Here is a 25713-nt window from a genome sequence, read left to right as displayed (position 1 = left end):
ATGTCAGGGAACACCGCCTTCATGTCGGACAAGTTCCCCTCTCGGGCACTCACCCTGCTGACTTGGAAATAAAACCGATTTCTTTCACTGTCACTGGATCAAGACCCTGGAACTCCCTGTTCATGACATTGTGGGCAGCACATGGACAACAGCTGTTCCTGAAGGTAGCTCACCACCGCCTTCTCAAAGGGATGGAGAATAAAGGATTTCTCAGCCAGCGACGTCCACGTTCCAGGAGTGAATAAACAAAAACAGCTGGGGTCTCTCGTTGTGGCATACATCACAAAGTTTCTGTCTGCAGCATACCTGACACTGAAATCTGTCATCCACGACAAACTAAGTCGAGTCCCAGGGGTGTTGTTGCACACCTGGTCTGACTTTTGCACGGCCCTCCTGACCCAGAAAGAAGCACTGACACTGTGATGCAAGACTCTCTCCATCAGTTATTTTCTGCCTGCGTAGGAATGTTCCACTTATTCCATCTCTCTGTATGTTACTTTTGGCAAGGAGTTAATATTTGTGGATGAGGAGTCAGCAGGATTACATACCACAGTTAACATAAGATCAGACGTGATGTTCTTGAATGGGGGAGCACAGGGGATGGGCCGAGTGGCCGCCAGTTTCTCCGCTCCCTGATCAGATTGTGAGAGAGCCGGAGGGAGGAGTTATTAACATGACCCGGGAATGAGCTCCATTGGAGCTTCATAAAGGGACAATGTCCCAGCTTGAAACCTTCTCTGCCCTTTCCCCCACAGCCTCAGTTCCTTTGGTCAAACTGGGACAAAAGGGAATTGGGGAAAATGACCAATTGATGTTTGTTTCGGGGAATCATTGGGAAAAGCAGTGTTCGATGCAGTCCCTCCCCCAACGCTGATTGTTCCTGGGTCGAGGAGCGCATGCGTGAGGCCCTCCCCCAGCGCTGCCATTGAGGAGCATTTACTCAGTGAGTACAAGAGGTTTGTTTGAAACAGACCGCAATGGAGAGATCAGCGCCCAGGGAAGGGAGGGAACAGCAGGCTCCTTCCAGCAGCACATCGGGATGGGAGCCTGGGACACAGAGGGGGCTCCGAGACCGGGATTGATTCGGGGTGAGTTCAGGGAGAACCGGGGGCTGTTTGTAAGAGGCCGAGCGGAGCAGGAACTGGTCCCGGAACTTTGGAGTGAGCGGGCTGGGGGGAAGAGAGAGGCCTTTCTCGGGCTGTGTGTGGGCCTGCTGAGGGAGGGAGAGCGGGAAGAAGCTGCTGTGAGATGGTCTTGGGGTTTATAATCCCCTAAACACTGATGGGAATTCATTGTTTGGCTTCTGTTTCACGCTGTTTATTGCGAATAGACATTGAAATGAAGGACAGTAAAAACAAATGTGATAATCCTGTCTAGGATAAATATAGCAGGCACCGGGAAACGTCCCCAAGTATGTGAAATCGTGCCCAATATTTGTTTTTCAACAGTTAATGTATTGGGAGCTGGACATTGAACTGTGTAATCATTCCATTTGTGGAGATGTCCATAAGTTGGTGAGTTTATTTTATCTAAGTGAAATGTTTTAGAATTTGGGAAACAGAAAAAGACTGGAAGAAGCCCAGGGCTCGAGTGGAACCAGGATCCTTACTGTTTATCTTGCCCTGTTCAAAAACAAAGAATTATAACGATCATGACCTGAATATTGTTTTGATCATTTGATATCTTCCTACTCAGCTGCTAGTGATGTACAGGAGCTCTCTCTTTTGTCTTTCTCCAGGCAAATATTTGATGGATCAATCCAAGGGGAACCAACTGCTTCTCACACCCAGCAGGTATGTTACCACTGTCAGAGAGGAGAAGGTCCTTTTCACAGTTAGAGTGGATTGAGTCAGACACACATTGAATTCCATTTCCAGAAGTACACATTCAATCCAAGAGTTAAAAACAACTGACGATATATAAATCTATATTATTTTGCCCTATTCTCAGTGTTTACCACCTCAGTGACAGTAAATTCCATTACTCAAAGCCAATTATCATTCACAAGATTAGAAGTAGGTTAGACTGTATGCTTATAGTAAATATACATTTATGAGCTACATTAAATTCATTTGTAGATTTGGCATTTTGAAAGTTACAATCATTAGAACAAACCGATCATGGCGTTACATGGCTATAACAAATATATATATGAAGTGTATATTTGAGTGCAGATATAGAAGCAATGTTGGACATTTATGAGTAACTAAGCAGGACAAAATTATTCTTTTGATAAACAGTTGTCCTGTGCAAAGACAATAATCAAACAATGTAAATTTCAAATGAACCTCTTGGTCTAGCCTTATCTAAAGAGGATGCTTCTCGAGAGGATGCTTAATGCTCATTCACATTTGTATATACACATCTGTGTCTGTCTCTGTCTCTCTCATTCTCACTCTCAGCCTAGTGTTGATGTAAACACACTTTATGCATACTCACATTCTGGTTGAGGGCCTCAGTAATGCAGAAGCATTTCCATATTTTTTTAGTGTATGAAACACTGATAAGACCTTAAAACTACATCATAAAGTGTATCAGAACTGGAATCACACAGAGACATACAGACAATGTTGGTGTGATCTCGACCAGTACCACTCTTTAAAGTGATACAGATTGGCAGCACAACAGAAAACTCACTCTCACTCAGCCAGTTAATGGTAAAAGGGAAATAAAAATGCAATTTAGGCCCACAACTACTTCCAGATATGGACAGTTATAAATTGACTGACCACATTAGTAATCGCTTCAGAAGATGTTCATATTCGATGTTACATTATTGCAGTGCCCAGCAGCAGCTGCCAAAGACTACTGCACACATAAAATGTAAAAACAAAGCTGAGATTGAATACACAGATTCTTGGCAAAGATAAGTATTGAACCAACGTTAATCCCTCAATCACACAGGTTTATCAGATATTGAATGGGTTTATCCTACACCCTGCTGAAAAAACACAACTGAACGTAGAGAATGGCATCCATATACTCAACTTGTCACTGTTGCACACCGAGCAAAACTGGCACTACAGGTAATAACTAATAACCCTAGGCTAATAACTGCAGAACTAATTTCAAATTGGCATTTACACCGAGACACTGACAGTGAGTGAGTGAAGATTAGAATCCCAATAATTAGTGGAAACTAGTATGGAGAACAGATAAAGAATAGAATGTCCCAGTGCAGAGACAACAGGCTGAATGGTTGTACCAATTCTGTGATTGAGTCATAAATTACAAAATGTATAAGAGATTCAGGCCCAATCTCAACACCCTAAACACTATTATCAGATTGAGTCTCAGTCATATATTTTTTTTTCTCATTCATTCATGGGATGGGGGCATCACTGACTCGGCCAGCCTTTATTGACCATCCCTAACTACCCCTGCAGCCTCATTGATGTGGGTCTGGAGTCACATGCAGGCCAGACAAGGGAAGGATGGCAGTTTCCTTCATTCAAGGACATTACTGAACCAGATGAGTTTTTCTGGCAATCAACAATAGATTCATGGACATCTGTAGACTCTTAGAATATTATTGGCTGCCAGAGAATTGAGCAACTTTGATATATAAGAGTTGAACGTGACTGGAACTCATTGAGAACTTCACTCTCCCAGTCACACAGCAGAAACTGGCATATATAGATCAGTTCCTAAATTCACACATGGACACAGCAGAAATTGACATGTATACATTAAGTCCTAAACTCTCGTATGGACACAACCAAAGCTGACAGACATTGATTGATATCTGCTCTCACAATATTCACATTGCGGCAACTAAAAGGAAGAGAACAATAATCACGCGCACACACATATGACAGGTACAGGTTGATAACGAGACTAACACATTCGCACAGCAAAACCTGACAGGTACAGGTACCTGACAGTATGATAAATGAATTTGCATATTTATAAACAAGAAGCTGATAGATACAGATTAATAACTGCACTCTCATTTGCACAGAGCAGAATGTGACGGACAGGTTGGTAAACAACTCACATGTAGTTGGCAGTAAATTTCAGAGAAAAATTGATAACTATACTCTCATATTCATAATGCAGAAACTGACAGGAATAGATTGATTATGCTCCCAATTTCAAACCACATAAATTGACGTGTACACTTTGATAACACCACTCTCATATTCACAGAGAAGAAACTAACAGGCAGAGATTGATAACAAAACAAAAATTAGTGGAAAATTCACAGGTCTGGCAGTGTTTCAGGTCGAGTGACCAGTCCTCAGAACTGATGGTGGCCAGGAAAATGCACACAATGTGGTCTCCTCTATGTTAAGGAAACTGACTGTAGATTGGGTGTCCACAGTGCAGAGCACCGACATTCTGTCCAGACAAAAAGACCCTGAGCTTCCAGTTGCCTGCCACTTCAACACCCCACCCAGTTCCCTGGCCAAGATCTCTGTCTCAGGCTTGCTGCAGTGCTGCAGCGAAGCTCAGTACAAGCTGGAAGAACAGCACCTCATTTTCTCCTTGGGATCTCGACAGCCTTCTGGTAACTGCAGGGCTTGAGCTCTCCCATATCATTACCCAAAAACCCACATATCCGGCCTTGTTAACATTTAATCTGCTGTTATACACCACCAATTGTTAGCCACTAACAGGCCCTATTAATAAGCTTTTCACCCACTGAGTCTGGCAGATTGGATCAGTTGCATTGTGGAAACAGGCCCTTCGGCCCAACAAGCCCACACTGACCCTCCGAAGAGCAACCCACCCAGGCCCATTCCCCTACATTTACCCTTTCACCTAACACCAAGGGCAATTTAGCATGGCTAATTCATCTAACCACATTTTTGGACTGTGGGGGGGAAACTGGAGCACCCGGACGAAACCCACACAGACACGGGGAGAATGTGCAAACTCCACACAGACAATTGCCCGGGGTGGGAATTGAACCCGGGTCCCCAATACTGTGAGACAGTCGTGCTAACCACTGTCACCATGTCACTCCACTCCTTTGTCTGTCCGACTGTTCTTCTCTTTCTGTTGACTCTATTTCCATCTATCTTTTTCTCTTCACCCTTCCACCCAGCCTAACGTCTGTATAAAAACTAATGTTTTCCTACCGACCACCAGAAAATACAGAAGTTTGAATACATCACCCAACAAACTCAAGAACAGCTTCTCTGCTGACATCAGACTTTTGAATGTACTGCTCAAATTTTAAGGCGAAAGTGGGTACTGCAGATGCTGGAGATTAGTATCCAGATTAGAGTGGTGCTGGAAAAGCACAGCAGGTCAGGCAGCATTCGAGGAGCAGGAAAATTGACGTTTCGGACATTCCTGATGAAAGGCTTTTGCCTGAAACGTCGATTTTCCTGCTCCTCAGATGCTGCCTGACCTGCTGTTCTTTTCCAACACCACTCTAACCTGGCTCAAATTTTAACATTATTCCCTCTCTCTTTGCAGCTTTAAAACTATATTGTGGATTCTGTTCTATTACCCTGATGATTTTGTATGATATTATCTGCCTGTAAAGCACACACAACAATACTTTCCATTGTATCTCAGTGCATGTGACAATAATAAATCAGATCAAATCAAATGGATAACTACACTCGCATATTCATATAGCAGAATCTGAGAGGTACAGGTTGATAACTACAGTCACACAAACTGACAGGAAAAGATGAATAAACACACTCAAACATTGACATTAGAGCCTGACGGGGAAAGATTGATAATTAAACTCTCACATTCACAAAGCAGAGACTGATAGTGACAGATGAAAACTCAGTTCACACGTTCACATCGTAGAAACTGGAAGGATTGACAATTTCACAAACATATTCACCAAGCAGAAACTGACAGCTACAAATTGACAACTATATTTATGTATTTACACAGCAGAGTCTGAAAGATACAGATTGACAGTTGCACTCACTTTGACAAAGAAGAAACTGACACGTAGAGAATGATAACTGTACTCCCACATTCACATCACGGAAACTGACAGCTACCGTTTGATTAATACACCCACATTCACAGACCAGAAGCTGATGGGTACTGCTCAATAACTGTCTTCACATATTGACAGGAAAGAAACTGACAGGGACCCATTAGTATCTACACTGTCATATTGACATAGTAGTAACAGATTGACAATGACACTTTGGGGCCAAATAGCAAAGCCTGACCGGGACTGTTTGATAATTGCACTCACATACTGATATCGCTTCAACTGACAGGTAGAGGTGAATATCTGCATTTTCACAGATTAAACTGATTGGTTCAAATTGATGACTGCATTTAATATTCATACAGCAGAAACTGACACATTCTCATAGCTGAAACATACACGTTCAGGTTGATAACTACATTCTCAGACACACAGCAGAAACTATTAGGGACAGATTGGTCAAGCAAACACACACGTTAGCAGGACAGAAACTGACAGGTACATATAGATAACTAAACTCACATATCCGCATTAGACGAACACACAGGGACTGATCATATTTATTTAAAATGTATGAAATGTATTTATGAACAAGCCCCTGGCAGTTTCCTCTATGTGGATACACGAGTTAGAACATAGAACATAGAACATAGAACAATACAGCACAGAACAGGCCCTTCGGCCCACGATGTTGTGTCGAACTTCTATCCTAGATTAAGCACCCATCCATGTACCTATCCAAATGCCGCTTAAAGGTCGTCAATGAATCTGACTCTACCACTCCCTCGGGCAGCGCATTCCATGCCCCCACCACTCTCTGGGTAAAGAACCCACCCCTGACATCTCCCCTATACCTTCCACCCTTCACCTTAAATTTATGTCCCCTTGTAACACTCTGTTGTACCCGGGGAAAAAGTTTCTGACTGTCTACTCTATCTATTCCGCTGATCATCTTATAAACCTCTATCAAGTCACCCCTCATCCTTCGCCGTTCCAACGAGAAAAGGCCGAGAACTCTCAACCTATCCTCGTACGACCTACTCTCCATTCCAGGCAACATCCTGGTAAATCTTCTCTGCACCCTCTCCAAAGCTTCCACATCTTTCCTAAAGTGAGGCGACCAGAACTGCACACAGTACTCCAAATGTGGCCTAACCAAAGTCCTGTACAGCTGCAACATCACCTCACGACTCTTGAATTCAATCCCTCTGCTAATGAACGATAATACTCCATAGGCCTTCTTACAAACTCTATCCACCTGAGTGGCAACCTTCAAAGATCTATGTACATAGACCCCAAGATCCCTCTGTTCCTCCACCTGACCAAGAACCCTACCATTAACCCTGTATTCCGCATTCTTATTTGTTCTTCCAAAATGGACAACCTCACACTTGGCAGGGTTGAACTCCATCTGCCACTCCTCAGCCCAGCTCTGCATCCTATCTAAGTCCCTCTGCAGCCGACAACAGCCCTCCTCACTGTCCACAACTCCACCTATCTTTGTATCATCTGCAAATTTACTGACCCACCCTTCGACTCCCTCCTCTAAGTCATTAATAAAAATTACAAACAGCAGAGGACCCAGAACTGATCCCTGCGGAACTCCACTTGTAACTGGACTCCATGCTGAATATTTACCATCTACCACCACTCTCTGACTTCGACCGGTTAGCCAGTTTTCTATCCAATTGGCCAAATTTCCCTCTATCCCATGCCTCCTGACTTTCCGCATAAGCCTACCATGGGGAACCTTATCAAATGCCTTACTAAAATCCATGTACACTACATCCACTGCTCTACCCTCATCCACATGCTTGGTCACCTCCTCGAAGAATTCAATAAGACTTGTAAGGCAAGACCTACCCTTCACAAATCCGTGCTGGCTGTCCCTAATCATGGCAGTGTCTTTCCAGATACTCGTAAATCCTATCCCTCAGTACCCTTTCCATTACTTTGCCTGCCACAGAAGTAAGACTAACTGGCCTGTAATTCCCGGGGTTATCCCTATTCCCTTTTTTGAACAGGGGCACAACATTCGCTACTCTCCAGTCCCCTGGTACCACCCCAGTTGCCAGTGAAGACGAGAAGATCATTGCCAACGGTACTGCAATTTCCTCTCTTGCTTCCCACATAATCCTAGGATATATCCCGTCAGGCCCGGGGGACTTGTCTATCCTCAAGTTGTTCAAAATGTCCAACACATCTTCCTTCCTAACAGGTATCTCTTCTAGCTTATCAGTCCGTTTCACACTCTCCTCTTCAACAATACGGTCCCTCTCGTTCGTAAATACTGAAGAGAAGTACTTGTTCAAGACCTCTCCTATCTCTTCCGACTCAATACACAGTCTCCCACCACTGTCCTTGATCGGACCTACCCTCGTTCTCGTCATTCTCAGGTTTCTCACATATGCATAGAATGCCTTGGGGTTATCCTTGATCCTATCAGTTCAGTTACCAATCTGGACCTGTTGGTTTATGCTATGTGAATGTATGAGTGTAGTTATCAGTCTGTCTCTATGTGTCTCTGTGGTGAGAAAATGTAAATATATTTACCAGAGAGTGACAGCGACAGATTGATAACTGTATTCACTCGCATATTTGCACAGATTATATGGATTGATAATTACACTCAGATATTCATAGAGCAGCATTTAACAGGTTCATCTTGATAATTGTCTTTTTAGATTAGATTAGATTACTTACAGTGTGGAAACAGGCCCTTCGGCCCAACAAGTGCACGCCGCCCCGCCGAAGCGCAACCCACCCATACCCCCACATCTACCCCTTACCTAACACTACGGGCAATTTAGCATGGCCAATTCACCTGACCTGCACATCTTTGGACTGTGGGAGGAAACCGGAGCACCTGGAGGAAACCCACGCAGACACGGGGAGAACGTGCAAACTCCACACAGTCAGTCGCCTGAGGTGGGAATTGAACCCGGGTCTCTGGTGCTGTGAGGCAGCAGTGCTAACCACTGTGCCACCGTCTTCACACATTCGCTGAGCAGGAACTGACAGCTATGGATAGATAAGGAAATGTTCATATCCAAACACTCACTTGTATTAGATTATCCCATTTGTAGAGGAGTTGCTTAGTATCTGATTCTCAGCAAATTAGTACAGATTTTTTTGATACAGTCGCCAAAGAGCAGCTCAGGCCAACAATAGAATCAGCCTGTGGTCCTGTTGGAATTGCTGTCTTGAAGGAAGAACAGCCAAATGATTATTAAATTATTCCATTGACGTAATGTTGATTTACAGACGATGTCTCTTCTGTCTCCCTCCAGACAATTACTTGAAGGACCAAGACAGTGTAATATGTCCTCGGTACAAAGCCAAGTGTGATCAGTTCCTTCTAACAAACAGCAGGTATGTTACCACAGTCAGACTGAAGAGCATCTTTTCCATAGTTACAGAGCAGATTGAATTAGACACACATTGACTCAATTTCCAGAGAGAAATTTTCAAATCAAGAGTCAACTCCCTCAGAGGAATTAATTTTTTTCTTTCTCTCTCCATTCTTTATGTACATCATCCCATTTGCCAATAATTGTTATAAATCGCAGCCATAGAGTTATAGAGATGTAGAGCATAGAAACAGACCATTCGGTCTGACCCATCTATGCCAACCAGATATTCGAAACTAATCACGTCCCATCGGCCAACACGAGTGCCGTTTGCCAGCACTTGGCCCATATCCCTCTAAGTTGTTCCTATTCATGTCGCATCCACATGCCTTTTAAATGTTGGAATTGTTCCAGCCTCCACCACTTCCTCTAGCTACGCATTCCACACGCACACACACCACTTTCTGCATGAAAACGTTGCCCCTTAGGTCCCTTTTAAAGCTTTCCCCTCTCACCTGAAACCTGTGTCCTCTAGATCTGGACTCTCCCACCTCAGGGAAAATGCCTTGTCTATTTAGTCTATCCGTAATCCTCCTGATTTTATAAAGGTTATAAAATTCTATAAGGTCGCCCCTCAGCCTCTAACACTCCAGAGAAAACAGCTCCAGCATCTTCAGCCTGTCCCTTTTGCTCAAACACTCCCACCCTGGAAACAATCTTCTAAATCTTTTCTGAATGTTTCATGTTTCACAACGTCCTTCCAATAGGAAGGAGACCAGAATTGCAAACAATATTCCAAAAGTGGCTGAACCAATTACCTGTACAGCTTCAACATGACATCTGAACCCTGAAACTCTATGCTCAGACCAATAAAAAACAGCATACTCAATGTCTTCTTCATTATCCTATCGACCAGCGACTCCACTTTCAAGGAACAATGAACCTGCACTCTATGGTCTCTTTGTTTATTAATACTGCCCAGGAGCTTACCATTTGATGTTGCAGCTGTACAGGACTTTGGTTAGGCCACAGTTGGAGTACTGTGTGCAGTTCTGGTCGCCTCACTTTAGGAAAGATGTGGAAGCTTTGGAGAAGGTGCAGAGAAGATTTACCAGGATGTTGCCTGGAATGGAGAGTAGGTCGTACGAGGATAGGTTGAGAGTTCTCGGCCTTTTCCTGTTGGAACAGCGAAGGATGAGGGGTGACTTGATAGAGGTTTATAAGATGATCAGAGGAATAGATAGAGTAGAGAGTCAGAAACTTTTTCCCCGGGTACAACAGAGTGTTACAAGGGGACATAAATTTAAGGTGAAGGGTGGAAGGTATAGAGGAGATGTCAGGGGTGGGTTCTTTACCCAGAGAGTGGTGGGGGCATGGAATGCGCTGCCCGTGGGAGTGGTAGAGTCAGAATCATTGGCGACCTTTAAGCGGCATTTGGATAGGTACATGGATGGGTGCTTAATCTAGGTTAGAAGTTCGGCACAACATCGTGGGCCGAAGGGCCTGTTCTGTGCTGTATTGTTCTATGTTCTATTAAGTATATAACACCTGCCTTGATTTGCCTTTCCAAACTGCAGCACTTAGCCTTTATCTGAATTAAACTCTACCTGCCGCTGCTCAGCCCATTGGCCCATCTGATTATGAGCCTTTTGTACTCGGTGGGAACCTTCTTTGCTGTCCACTACACCGCCAATTTTGGTGTAATCTGCAAACCTTTTATGTTCACATTCAAATCATTGATATAAATGACGAAAAGCAGTGAACCCAGCACCGATCCTTGTGGCTCACGACTGATCACAGGTCTCCAGTCTGAAAGGTAACCCTCCGCCGTCACGCTCTGTCTTCCACGTTCAAGTCAATTCTGTGTCCAAATTGCTAGTTCTCTGTGATTTTCATGTGATCTAACCTTGTTAACCAGGCCACAATGAGGAAACCTGCCAAGTGTCTTACTGATGTCCTTATAGATCACGTCCACCACTCTACCCTCATCAATTATAGAGTCAAAGAGATGTACAGCAGGGAAGCAGACCCTTCGGTCCAATTGGTCCATGCAGACCCGATGAACCAAACCAATCTAGTTCCACCTGCCAGCACCCGGCCCATATCCCTCCAAACCCTTCCTATTTATATATGCATTCAGATGCTTTTTAAAAGTTGCAATTGTACCAGCCTCCACAACTTCTTCTGTCAGTTCATTCCATTTACGTATCACCCTCTACATGAAAAACTTGCCACTTGGGTCTTTTTATTTCTTTTCCATCTCACCGTAAACCTCTAGTTCTGGACTCCCCCATCCCAGAGAACATACCTTATCTATTTATCCTATCCATGCCCCTCAAGATTTTATAACCCTCGATAAATTCATCCCTCAGCCGATACTGCAGGGAAAACAGCCCCAGCCTATTGTCTCTTTCCTTCTAGCTCAAATCCTCCAACCCTGGCAACATCCTTGTAAATCTTTTCTGAATCCTTTCAAGTTTCACAACATCCTCCTGATAGGAAGGAGACCAGAATTGTATGAAATATTCCAAAAGTGGTCTAACCAATGTCCAGTATGGCCTCAACATGCACTCCAGAATTCTGATCGATAAAGGAAAGCATACCAAACGCCGACTTTACTATCCTATCTACCTGCAACTCTACTTTGAAGGAACTATGTACCTGCACTCCAAGGTCACTATGTTCAGCAAAACTCCCTCGCATCTTACCGTTAAGTGTATAAGTCCTGCTGAGGTGTGCTTTCCCAAAATACAGCACCTCACATTTATCTGAATTAAACTCCATCTGCCACTCCTCAGCCCATTGGCCAATCTGATCAAGATCCCATTGTAATCTGAGGTAACCTCCTTTGTTGTCCACTACACTTCCAGTTTTGGTGTCATCTGCACACTTACTTATTATACCTCCTCTGCTCACGTCCAAATCATTTATATAAATGACAAAAAGTATTGGATACAGCACCAATCCTTGTGACAGTCCACTGGTCACATTCCTCCACTACCACCCTCTGTCTTCTACCTTCGAGCCAGTTCTGTTTCCAAATGGCTAGTTCTCCCTGTATTCCATGAGATCTAACTTTGCTAACCAGTCTCCCATGGGGAAATCCTCTTCGTTACTTCTTCAAAAAACCCAATCAAGTTTGTGTATCCTGGTTTCCCTTGCACAAAACCATGTTCACTGTCCCGAATCAGACCTTGACTGTCGAAATACGTGTAAGTTCCGTCCCTCCAATATTTTGCCCAACACCAATGGCAGGCTCACCAGCCTGTAGTTCCCTGGCTTTTCCTTATCACCTTTCTTAAATAGTAGCACCACGTTAGCCAACCTCTAGTCTTCCGACGTCTCACCTGTGACTATCGATGATACAAATATCTCGACAAGGGACATGCCAAACACTTCCGTAACCTCCCACAGAGTTCGACAGTATGCCTGATCAGGTCCTGGGGAATTATCCACCTTTATGTCTTTCAAGACATCCAGTAATACTACTTTTGTAATATGGACATTTTAAGATTTCACCATCTATTCCCCCCATTGTATATCTTCTGCGTCTTTCTCCACAGTAAACACTGATTCAAAATTCTCATTTGGTATCTTCCCCCATCTTCTGTGTCTCCACACAAAGGCCACCTTGCTGATCTTTGAGGGGCCCTAATCTCTCCCTAGTTACCCTTTTGTCCTTAATGTATTCATAACATCCCTTGGGAATCTCCTAAAAACTATTTGCAAAAACTATCACATGCCCCCTTTTTGCCCTCCTGATTTCCCTCTCAAGTATACTCCTACTAACTTTTCCTCTTCTAAGGATTCACTCGATCTTTGCTGTCTGTATCTGACATATGTTTCCTTCTTTCTCTTCACCAAAACCTCAATTTCTCCATCATCCAGCATTCCCTACACTTCCAGACTTGCCGGTCACCCTAACAGGAACAGACTGTCTCTGGACCCTTGTTATCTCATTTTTGAAGGTTTCCTGTTTTCCAGCCATCACTCTACCTGCGAGTATCTGCTGCCAATCAGCTTTTGAAAGTTCTTGTCTAATATTGTCAAGCCCATTGATATTTTACACCATTTTTCAAGGGGTTTAGACTGAATTCTTATCTGAACTAGATGCCTGGGAAAGGTGTTAAATCTACATTTAATATGACATTTTTAAAGTTAAAATCAAGATGGAAAAGAAAATCAGACCTTAACATCATTTCAAAAACCATATATAACATAGATGTTAAACACAGAGATAGAAGGAAACCAGACAAAAGTCACTAATTTACAGGATGAAACAGTGTTATTAAGTTTATTAGTGATTGGGCAGGACAGAGTTAAACCTTTAATGAATTCTTGTCACATACAGAGACATGGCAATTAAATAATGTGAATTCCAAACACCCATTGTGTGCCAAAGCCTGACAAGTAAAACTGAACATGTTATGGGCTGGAAACAAATGTAGAAATTGCTGGAAAAATTCAGCACGTCTGGTAGCACCTGTTGATAGAAAGTAGCGTTAATGTATTGGGGCCAGTGACTATTATTCAGAACTGAGTTTCTCCAGGACAGTGTTCCTGATGGTGGAAAATAATTACTGCACACGCACACAGCCACTGACTGATTCCGAATTTGTTCAAAATACAAACATCATAACTGCAGAGCAGGGACTAACAGTTATGGAGTTCCATATACACTGCAGGCAACAGGAAATGATCCAATCGAGATGAATATCACTCTCCCATGGAGTCATTGTGGTCTGCAGCAGTCAGAGACATCCAGCTAACAATTCTACTCCCACTCAGACAGCATCCCATTTCCATCAAGGGATCATGGTGGCAGAGGAGCTGCCATCCCCACCTTTAGCACAACGTTATTCTCCATTTCTCCAACTTGCAGGAACAGATTTTCTTTATGACTCTATCTTCATCACAAAGGCTTCTTGTGCCATTGTTTCAAATTAACTTACATTTTCTACAAGTAGCCCTGCATTCCTATGAAGTCTGATATTAAATACAAGAAAACTCAATACCATTTTCTCAAATAATCAATGCGATCACATAATCGTAATTTGAAATGATGGAGTAGGAAGGATTTAGTGAGATAATAGAACACAGAACATGACAGCACAGTATACTGTTCCATTTTCATCCATATGTTTATCCAATGACCATTTAAATGCCTGTAAAGTTGGTGAGTCCACTACAGTTGCAGGCAGAACATACCATGCCTCTACTACTACTCTGAGTAAAGAAACTACTCTGACATTTGTCTTATATTTATCATCCCTCAATTTAAAGTGATGTCCCCTTTTGCCAGCTATCACCATCAGAGGAATAAGGCTCTCACTGTCCACACTATCTAACCCTCTGATTATTTTATGTGTCTCTATTAAGTCACCTCTCAACCTTCTTCTCTCTAATGGAGCCAGATGTCCTTCAGCCTTTCCTCATAAGACATTCCCTCCAGACCAGGCGACATCCCAGTAAATCATCTCTGAACCCTTTCCAAAACTTCCACATCCTTCCTGTGATGCGGTGACTAGAAGTGGATGCAATTTTCCAAGTGTGGCCACACCAGAGTTTTGTAGAGCTACAGCATGACCTCATGGTTCCAAAACTCAATCCCTCTCCCAATAAAAGCTAACACGTCGTATGCCTTCTTAACAACCCTCTCAATCTGGGTGGCAACTTTCAGGGATCTATGCACATGTACACAGATGTCTCTCTGCTCATCTACATTGCCAAGAACCTTACCATTAGCCCAGTACTCTTTATTCCTGTTGCTCCTTCCAAAGTGAATCATCTCACACTTTTCCACATTAAACTCCATTTGCCACTTCTCAGCCCAGTTCTGCAGCTTATCCATGTCCCTCTGTAATCTGCAATGTCCTTTGGCACCGTCCACAACTCCACTGACCTTAGTGTCATCCACAAATTTACTAACCTATCCTTCTGTGCCCTCACCCACGTCAGCAGTGGACCCAAAACAGATCCTTGCGATACACCACTAGTAACTGAACTCCAGGATGAACATTTCCCATCAACCACCACCCTCTGTCTTCTTTCAGCTAGCCAATTTCTGAACCAAATCACTAAATCACCCTCAATCCCATGCCTCCATATTTTGTGCAATAGCCTGCCATTGGGAACCTTACTGAAAACACCTAATCAAGCACTTTACTGAAATCCATATACACCACATCAACTGCTTTACCCTCATTGTTTGGTCACCTTCACAAAGAACTCAATAAGGTTTTTGAGGCATGACCTGCACTTCACAAAACCATATTGACTATTCCTAATCAACTTATTCCTATTGAGATGATTAGAAATCCTGTCTCTTCTAGACTTTTCGAACACTTTACTCACAGCCAAAGTCAGGCTCACTGATTTATAATTACCAGGGTGGTCTCTACTGCCCTTCTTGAACAAGGGGACAACATTTGCTATCTTCCAGTCTTCTGGCACTATTCCTGTAGACAATGACGACAGAGATCAAAGCCAAAGGCTCTTCAATCTCCTCCCTGGCTTCCCAGTGAATCCTAGGATAAATCCCATCTGGCCCAGGGAATTATCTATTTTCACACATATAGAGAGCTTATCTTATGAAGAGAGGTTGACTGAGCTCGAACTTTTTTCATTGGAGAAAAGGAGGAGAAGAGGAGACCTAATTGAGGTATGCAAGATAATGAGAGGCATAGATAGAGTCGATAGCCCGAGACTATTTCCCAGGGCAGAAATGACTAACCCTAGTTTTAAGCTGGTTGGAGGAAAGTATAGAGGGGATGTCAGAGGCGGGTTCTTTACACAGAGAGTTGTGAGAGCATGGAATGCGTTGCCAGCAGCAGTTGTGGAGGCAGGGTCATTGGGGACATTTAAGAGACTCCTGGACATGCATATGGTCACAGAAATTTAAGGATGCATACATGAGGAACAGTGGTCGGCACAACATCGTGGGCTGAAGGGCCTGTTCTGTGCTGTACTGTTCTATGTTCTATGTAAAACCGTTGCAGCCAGCTTGGAGATGCAATGAGGGACATTGCATGCACTTGTTGTATTTAGTTACGGGGACCGTGTACATTTTAAAAGTAAAAACAGAAAAGATCTCTTCCCCCTCCCCCTACCCAATTTCTGTCTTTCTGGCTCTCCTCATCCGGGTAATTAACACACATTCCTGAGTTTGCAACGTCTGCTCTCGCCCTGGGTTCACTCCAGTTGCTGCAACTGAAGAGATTGACCCCTTCTCTCTCTCTGCCTCCCAGGTCAAGGATTTGCCCAGAGGAGGGAGATTCATTCTGAATTTGACAAAACCACTTCCGCGTTTTGACGTTAAAATGGGGCGAGGGTCAGGGGAGGTCAACGGCAGAACCCACACTGTGCATGTTCTGGACGGCTGGCTGGCTGGTCCGCACTGCGCCTGCGTTGCCCTGCAGTGTTACAGGAGGAGAGCACAGTTTGAAAAACATCCCTTCCTTTCAGAGAAATCCTACAATATGGAAGCAGCCTAACGAGTGCCCACTGACCCTCCGGAGGGTAACCCACCCAAATGCATTCCCCTACCCCTCTGCATTTATCCCTGACTCATGCACCTAACCTACACAGCCCTGGAGACTATCAGTAATTTAGCATGGCAAACCACAATAACCTGCACGTGTATTCTTTAGTACAACCAATACATCCTTGGGCACTATGGGTAATTTAGCATGGCCAATTCACCCGAACCTGCACATTCTGGTCAGTATTGATAGTTTCAGAGAGTAGTCAATCAAGAAAACGTCTGTTAGAGTATAGAACTTTGTTTCGTTGTAGCTGCTTCTCTAGGTCCTCAGCATTTTTTTTATTCTAGTAATATTAAATCAAACTGAAATAAAACCTGAGCTGAGAGAACTTGCCACTCGCCTTTCATTGTACAACTACTTTAAAAAAAAGCAAGGCTTCCCCTGGTTGTTGAGTCAGGCTGTGTCTATTCACTACTTCGGCACCACTGCCTTTACAAATCCTTTTGGAAAAAAAACAAAACAAGGACAACATAACACTGTTACAGGGGCAGTAACATACTTTGTTACGATCTTGAACACTGACTTGTGACCTCCTCATTACTGTCGAAGTTCCTTATTTGTCTCACATTGTCAAACTTTTGCTTTGTCACATGTCTCCTTGGCGTTTTGCTGCTAGCACCGTATATTCTGACCTGGTCAACATTTTCCCTTCCAAGTCTGTACTGAGAATTTCATGAGAAAACCTCAGCATGTGCTGAGTGTCACTACCACAGTGAGTGGTTGGGGTGAAAGGCATTACAACCAAGGGGAAGCAAGCCAACACGAACGAGTGTCACTATCACCGGATTCACAACACAGTGAAATTAAAATATACAATATCCCTCAAAATTCCTCTACTATTCCGAACCAGACTTGATGAAGAACAGATAGCGCACGCAAAAATTGCAATTTGAACAAAAACTAACAATTGTAAATACTGTAACTTTACTAGGGCAAGGTTAACCAAGATAACCGAATTCACAGCAATGATCTCAGCCTTTTGATCATGTCCCCCATTGTCTCATAGACAGAAACTTCAGGGGCAAGTTAAAAGAAAAAATAAAAACAAAGAATTACCCATTCAATGAAACAGTTTCTAACAGTGGATTGCCATGCCTTTGGGCAATCCTTGGATGGTGAGTTATTTGCAGGCACATAGATCTATAACAAACCCCGTAGTCATTGCAGAATGTGAATGGACGCCATGAAGTATTCACCTATTTCTTACAGCCTGGGACTCATTCCCAGAAAGTGACAAGAATTCTTTAACTGGATAGAAAAATACTGGAGTCAAACAGCTGGTTTTCAAAGCTTCCAAAGTCTGCAGCGGTCAGCAGTGGTTTTCCTCTCTTTGTTTAGAAAGAGAATTAACATTCTCTGTGGCTTTCTGCTTAAAAATACTTTTCTCTCGACTTACTAAATCAACAAGTGGAGCTGGGTACTGCAGATGCCAGAGATTAGAGTCAAGGTTAGAGTGGTACTGGAAACACACAACAGGTCAGGCAGCATCTGAGGTGCAGGAAAATCAACGTTTTGGGCAAAAGGCCAACAATCAACCAGCTGCCAGCTCTGGACAAGGCAAGACACATTGAGTATATTGAAGATGGAGGTGGATAGGTTCTTGATTGCTGATCAAAGGTTACAAGGAAAAAGCAGGAGAGTGGTGTGGAGAGATTTATCAGCTATGATTGAATGGTGATAGGGTCATAGAGTCAGGGAGATGAACAGCAATGAAACAGAGTTGGTCCAACTCACAATCCCAACCAGACATTTTAACCTAATTTAGTTCCATTTGCCAGCAATTGGCCATATCCCTACCAACTCTTCCTATTCATAAACCCATCCAGATGTCTTTTAAGCGTTGTAATTACACCAGTGTCCACCACTTCCTCTGGCAGCTTATTCCATACATGCACCACCCTTTGTGTGAAAATGTTGCACCCTAAGTCTCTTTAAAATCTCATCCCTCTCACCAGAAGCCTATGCTCTCTAGTTCTGGTCACCTCCTCCCCTTGTCTATTTACTCTATCCATGCCCCTCATGAATTTATAAACCTCCACAAGGTCAACCCTCAGCATCTGACATTCCAGTGAAAAAAAAGTCCCAACCTATTCAACCTCTCCCTCTAGCTCAAACACTGCAATCCCCAGCATCATCGTGGGAAAGCTTTGCTGATGGAGAAGTCAATGTTTCGGGTAGAACCCTTCTTCAGTGCTGAAAAAGGGTTAATACTGCAAACTCTGACTTCTCCAGCTGCTGGTGCTGCCTGGCTTGCTGTGTTCTCTCAGCCTCCCACCTGCCTACTTTGGATTCCTACATCTGCAGTTCTCTTTTTGTCTCCAATTGTGGCCTAGCAGATTCAATGGGCCAAATGTCCTAACTTCTGCTCTTATGGTCTTGTGGTCTCAAGTTTCTGCAGATCGTTTCAGTTGGAACATGCAGTCCTGAGCAGCAGCGCCAAATGGAAGCAAAGTGCACAGAATAATTGTGAAAATAGGCCCTTCAGACCAACAAGTCCACACTATCTGTCTGAAGATTAACCCACCCAGACCAATTCTCCTATCCTATTACCCTACATTTACTCCTGAATGATGCACCACATGTGCACATCCCTGAACACTGTGGGCAACTTCGCTTGACCAATTCACCCTAACCGGTATATTTTTGGACTATGGGAGAAAACCAGAGCACTCAAACAAAGGCCTCACAGACACAAAGGGAGAACATGCTAACTACACACAGACATCCGGCCCGAGGGTGGAATCGAGCCCAAGTCCCTGGCGCTGTGAGACAGCAGTGCCAACCACTGAGTCACTGTGCCACCCCTGCGCACTGTGGGGTCCTGCAGAAAACAAAAAGAAATGCCCACCAACTCTCGCACTGCAGCCACTGTGTGAATGGGCAGGGGTTTCAGTTCTTGGAGAGACCCACAGCAGTGACACCGGTGGAATCTGATTGCTGGGAGGCCTGGTGCCCCTGTTGGTACCTCTACAAGTTGCAAGGCAGGCAAACCCAGTCCCAGTGTGGACCTGCTGGTGTGACAGCGGGTAGCAGGCTTGGGTAAAGCCCTTCCCGCTCACGGGGCAGATGGACCACCAGTCCCAGTGTGGACCTGCTCGTGGGAAAGCAAGTGGGAGGCTTGGGGGCTTGGGTAAAGCCCTTCCCACATTTGGTGCAGGAGAACTGCGTTTCCCTAGTGTGATTGCACCCATAAGTCTCCAGTGCAGACTGGACAAGCAAGTTACCACACTTCCACGGTTTGTCCATGGGCTGGGATTCCTCGGGTTTCTCCATGGCAGTAGCTTCAGCCACGCACAGACGCGTGTACAGACCCTGCCCGGCGTGAATTCCTGTTTCCAGGCCATATAACTGTTTCAGGCTCCACTCTCAGTGCCCTGCAACATTAGGCTCTCTCATCCAGTCCTATGATGCTGCAAACGTATTGAAACAGGAAGCAACATGCTTTGCTCCGTCTCACAGAATCAGAGCAGAAAATTGTTGCGATCCTGATGGATTGACATCCAATGACTGTTAGTCATTACCGTGAAAGTGGGAACTGCAGACCAGCGAGACCCACAGCCCACAAATTAACAGTTTTTTTTAATGTATCTATTGGAGACAGAAGCAGTGCACTCCAGATCAACATGCAGTCTCTCCCACGATAATTAAATCCAATGTCTCACCACACTGACGCAATCCAAGACCAAGTCGCAATCTCCCATCTCATCTGTCTCTTTCAGAGAGAAAAACGCACGGACATATGCCCTTGGGCTCACTCCAGATTTTCAACCCAATACACAATCTTGTCCTTAGGTTAGGAAACATAACAATCTTGCAGGATATATTGCGAAGTGTTAAAGGTGGTTTCAGTTACCCATTCAGATTACCCATTTGGAAAAAAAAAGTGGACAAGGTAATAGTGTGTCATCTAACTTCATTGAAGTGGGACGTAAAATGATGTAAACTGGATTCACGGGAATACCGTCATGGAAGGGACTAATTGCTTCTGAACATTCAACAAAATTAGTATCCTTAGCACATTTTAGTCGGATATTTTACATTTATTGTTTCTAATCCACAATTAATTAAGTATTGAAATGGCTGTTAAATAATTTACGTCACTACCTCCGAATGAGCTGTTTCTGATTAAAATAAAACACAAAGCACGATTTCTGTGACGATGGACATTTTCTTATTACCTTTCCCTCTAACTGTTTATCCTCACTTCCCCTCCCGGGTATATCGGCGTCGCTGTTAAATTTAGCCCATTGACTCAATGCCATCCTAAGCCTTTTCATGCGAATATTTACCTTCCAAGGATAGACGTTAGTCAGCAATCACTTGTACACAGAAGACATAAGGATGGCAGGTTGCCTTGATTATAGAGCATTCATGTTCGTATTTCAGAGGGGAAGAACAAATTTTAATACTTATGTGTAAATCCCCATGCCCACTATGTAACGTTTTGAACGCTTGTTCTGTGTATTGGTAGCAGGAAAATCTTTATAACGAATTACAGTAAGATGACAACAGGGCACCTATCATGTCAAATAAAATGACAACTGATCCTTATTTGTTTGTTCATGTGGACTCCACGTCTGTAAGTTATTCTAATGCGCACACATTTTCCTTTCTCTTGATGCGTAATGTTCACTTTCTCGAGCCAGTTGAACTTTTATTTCCCCTGGAAACTGTGTGATAATATCCAATGACGTGGACCGCCCTATCCGACCAGGAGCATACATAAGCTTTTTCTTTATAATATAGAGAAATTCTTTAATTGGAACAGACATCAGCCATAATCCATTATGTTACACTTTTGTACCATTCTTTGTACGCTCATTTTATGAAATGTTTGGAAAGTCGTCTTCTTCTGGAAATCTGTTTTTGTTTTCAAAACTAAAGTTGCTCGGCTTTGATGACGAGTTGGAGCAATTACTCTTTTATCGGGCATGTTCAATGCTCTATGTTCTCAGTGTGACCATGCTGCTTTGTTAACAATTTTACGTTGTCCTTTTTTTTAAGAGGGATCGTAAATGCATAAATTCTGAAATGTCTGGGATTGTCGACTTTGAGTTATAGAATCATAGAGATGTACAGCATGGAAACACACCCTTCAGTTCAACCCGTCCATGCAGACCAGATATCCCAACCCAATCTCGTCCCACCTGCCAGCACCCGGCCCATATCCCTCCAAACCCTTACTATTCATATACCCATCCAAATGCCTCTTAAATGTTGCAATTGTTCCAGCCCCCACCACATCCTCTGGCAGCTCATTCCATACATGTACCACCCTCTGCGTGAAAAAGTTGCTTCTGAGGTCTCGTTTATATCTTTCCCCTCTCACCCTAAACCTATGCCCTCTAGTTCTGGACTCCCCGACCCCAGGGAAAAGACTTTGTCTATTTATCATATCCATGCCCCTCATAATTTTATAAACCTATATAAGGTCACCCCTCAGCCTCCAACGCTCCAGGGTAAACAGCCCAGCCTGTTCAGCCTCTCCCTGTAGCTCAGATCCTCCAACCCTGGCAACATCCTTGTAAATCTTTTCTGAACCCTTTCAAGTTTCACAACATCTTTCCGATAGGAAGGAGACCAGAATTGCATGCAATATTCCAACAGTGGCCTAACCAATGTCCTGTACAGCCGCAACATGACCTCCCAATTCCTATACTCAATTCTCTGACCAATAAAGGAAAGCATACCAAACGCCTTCTTCACTATCCTATCTACCTGCGACTCCACTTTCAAGGAGCTATGAACCTGCACTCCAAGGTCTCTTTGTTCAGCAACATTCCCTAGGACCTTACCATTAAGTGTATAAATCCTGCTAAGATTTGCTTTCCCAAAATGCAGCACCTCACATTTATCTGAATTAAATTCCATCTGCCACTTCTCAGCCCACTGGCTCATCTGGTCAGGATCTTGTGGGTGGCACAGTGGTTAGCACTGCTGCCTCACAGCGCCAGAGACCCGGGTTCAATTCCCGCCTCAGGCGACTGACTGTGTGGAGTTTGCACGTTCTCCCCGTGGTTGTGTGGGTTTCCTCCGGGTGCTCCGGTTTCCTCCCACAGTCCAAAGATGTGCAGGTCTGGTGGATTGGCCATGCTAAATTGTCCGTAGTGTTTGGTAAGGGGTAAATGTAGGGGTATGGGTGGGTTGCGCTTCGGCGGGGTGGTGTGGACCTGTTGGGCTGAAGGGCCTGTTTCCACACTGTAAGTAATCTAATCTTTCATCTTGTTGTAATCTGAGGTAACCCTCTTCGCTATCCACTACACCTCCAATTTGGTGTCAGCTGCAAACTTACTAACTGTACCTCTTATGCTCACATCCAAATCATTTATGTAATTGACAAAAAGTAGAGGGCCCAGCACCGATCCTTGTGGCACTCCACTGGTCACAGGCTTCCAGTCTGAAAAACAACCCTCCACCACCACCGTCTTCTACCTTGGAGCCATTTCTGTATCCAAATGGTTAGTTCTCCCTGTATTCAGTCTCCCATGGGGAACCTTGTCGAACGCCTTACTGAAGTCCATATAGATCACATCTCCTGCTATGCCCTCATCAATCTTCTTTGTTACTTCTTCAAAACAAACACTGAATGTTGAGTCGCCAGTTCTTCTAGCTCAGCTTTTCCCTGATTTGGATTGCTTTGATTTTTCATTAGCAATCTGTTCAGAACTGTTGGTAACTTGTTAGCTTTGAATCCAAAAGAAACTGCTACATGGAAGAAGGTGTTCCATGCTGAATTGCTTTGACATTTCACTTCCCTGTAATACCCTGTGCATGTTTTAAACGTTCTTGTGAAATTGTGCATATGGGATTGTTGCAGGAATTTGGAACAGCTTCAATGAATTGGGATAGTCTGTTGAGTTTTTAAATAATTGAGTTAGTCTATATTCTGTTTTCTTGTATATGTATTTCTTTCCATAAGTGTCCAAATAAATTCTGATTCATTTAAAACTAAGTGGTTTGGCCAGCTGCATCATTCCTGGAACACCCACTCTACACCGACTTAAAACAACGAGCAAAGTTAGGGCCTAAGCTACTTTCTTGAAATGTTTTGGCGAGTTCTGGTCTGACCCATAACATAAGTGAATGATATGGCTCATACCTTTTTCTGAACAGGCTTCTATTCCAACTGAGCATTTCTGTCACAACAATTTACAACAGGGCTATGTGACGTCTTGATCAGTAATTAAATTGAGAACCCACAATTTCATTCAACAATGGAGGAAAAAAACAATAACTGAACCAAGAAAACAACTAGTTTAATAATCTGAATTCGTTCTTACCGTCAGTGCCAAAAAGCACTGATGGTAGCATACAGATTCCGGATTTTCATGTTGCCTCCCAAAAGGTATTTCTTTGAAAGCAATTAAACTCAAAGCCCATCATTTTTCTCTGCAAATTCAACAAACTCTTATCGAATGTAGTTGACATTAACGCAGTGCAATGTTATGCAAGTATTTGCTTTCCAACAATTTTTTGAAAGAATAGCATTTCGATTAGCATTTGTGGAATGAATGATTTGAATATTGGTGGAGATGGTGGCAGGGAAGGGTGTACCACTCGCTGACAAACTGGTATTACACTATTACTTTGTAAGCAATGATAATCGAGGAAGAAAGAACAAGAAGTTGGCACGAGGGCATTGCACCTTTCACAGCTATCGGTGCTACATAGATCTTTGCTATTAATGAGACAGTCTTGAAATTATGTTATCCTAGGATTATGTGGGAAGCAAGAGAGGAAATTGCAGTACCGTTGGCAATGATCTTCTCGTCTTCACTGGCAACGGGGGTGGTACCAGGGGACTGGAGAGTAGCGAATGTTGTGCCCCTGTTCAAAAAAGGGAATAGGGATAACCCCGGGAATTACAGGCCAGTTAGTCTTACTTCTGTGGCAGGCAAAGTAATGGAAAGGGTACTGAGGGATAGGATTTACGAGTATCTGGAACGGCACTGCTTGATTAGGGACAGCCAGCACGGATTTGTGAAGGGTAGGTCTTGCCTTACAAGTCTTATTGAATTCTTCGAGGAGGTGACCAAGCATGTGGATGAGGGTAGAGCAGTGGATGTAGTGTACATGGATTTTAGTAAGGCATTTGATAAGGTTCCCCATGGTAGGCTTATGCGGAAAGTCAGGAGGCATGGGATAGAGGGAAATTTGGCCAATTGGATAGAAAACTGGCTAACCGGTCGAAGTCAGAGAGTGGTAGTAGATGGTAAATATTCAGCATGGAGTCCAGTTACAAGTGGAGTTCCGCAGGGATCAGTTCTGGGTCCTCTGCTGTTTGTAATTTTTATTAATGACTTAGATGAGGGAGTCGAAGGGTGGGTCAGTAAATTTGCAGATGATACAAAGATAGGTGGAGTTGTGGACAGTGAGGAGGGCTGTTGTCGGCTGCAGAGGGACTTAGATATGATGCAGAGCTGGGCTGAGGAGTGGCAGATGGAGTTCAACCCTGCCAAGTGTGAAGTTGTCCATTTTGGAAGAACAAATAAGAATGCGGAATACAGGGTTAATGGTAGGGTTCTTGGTCAGGTGGAGGAACAGAGGGATCTTGGGGTCTATGTACATAGATCTTTGAAGGTTGCCACTCAGGTGGATAGAGTTTGTAAGAAGGCCTATGGAGTATTATCGTTCATTAGCAGAGGGATTGAATTCAAGAGTCGTGAGGTGATGTTGCAGCTGTACAGGACTTTGGTTAGGCCACATTTGGAGTACTGTGTGCAGTTCTGGTCGCCTCACTTTAGGAAAGATGTGGAAGCTTTGGAGAGGGTGCAGAGAAGATTTACCAGGATGTTGCCTGGAATGGAGAGTAGGTCGTACGAGGATAGGTTGAGAGTTCTCGGCCTTTTCTCGTTGGAACGGCGAAGGATGAGGGGTGACTTGATAGAGGTTTATAAGATGA

The 25713-nt window shown here is 43.7% G+C and overlaps 1 long non-coding RNA gene across 2 annotated transcripts; it reads left to right on the top strand.

Annotated features, from left to right (window-relative positions):
- The first annotated feature begins 908 nt into the window (after positions 1-908).
- Positions 909-23763, top strand: LOC140470643 (uncharacterized). 2 transcript variants are annotated; one of them, XR_011956580.1, is made up of 4 exons: positions 909-1088; positions 1739-1793; positions 9208-9289; positions 18021-23763. It is a non-coding gene; the product is annotated as an uncharacterized lncRNA (long non-coding RNA). The 2 variants fall into 2 exon arrangements; XR_011956579.1 differs by having other exon boundaries at positions 16515-23763.
- The last annotated feature ends 1950 nt before the right edge of the window (positions 23764-25713 follow it).

This window comes from Chiloscyllium punctatum, chromosome 52, assembly GCF_047496795.1.
Source record: "Chiloscyllium punctatum isolate Juve2018m chromosome 52, sChiPun1.3, whole genome shotgun sequence".
Lineage (NCBI taxonomy): Eukaryota > Metazoa > Chordata > Chondrichthyes > Orectolobiformes > Hemiscylliidae > Chiloscyllium > Chiloscyllium punctatum.
Note: the sequence above shows the minus strand (reverse complement) of the source record. Positions and strands in the feature narration are given on the sequence as shown.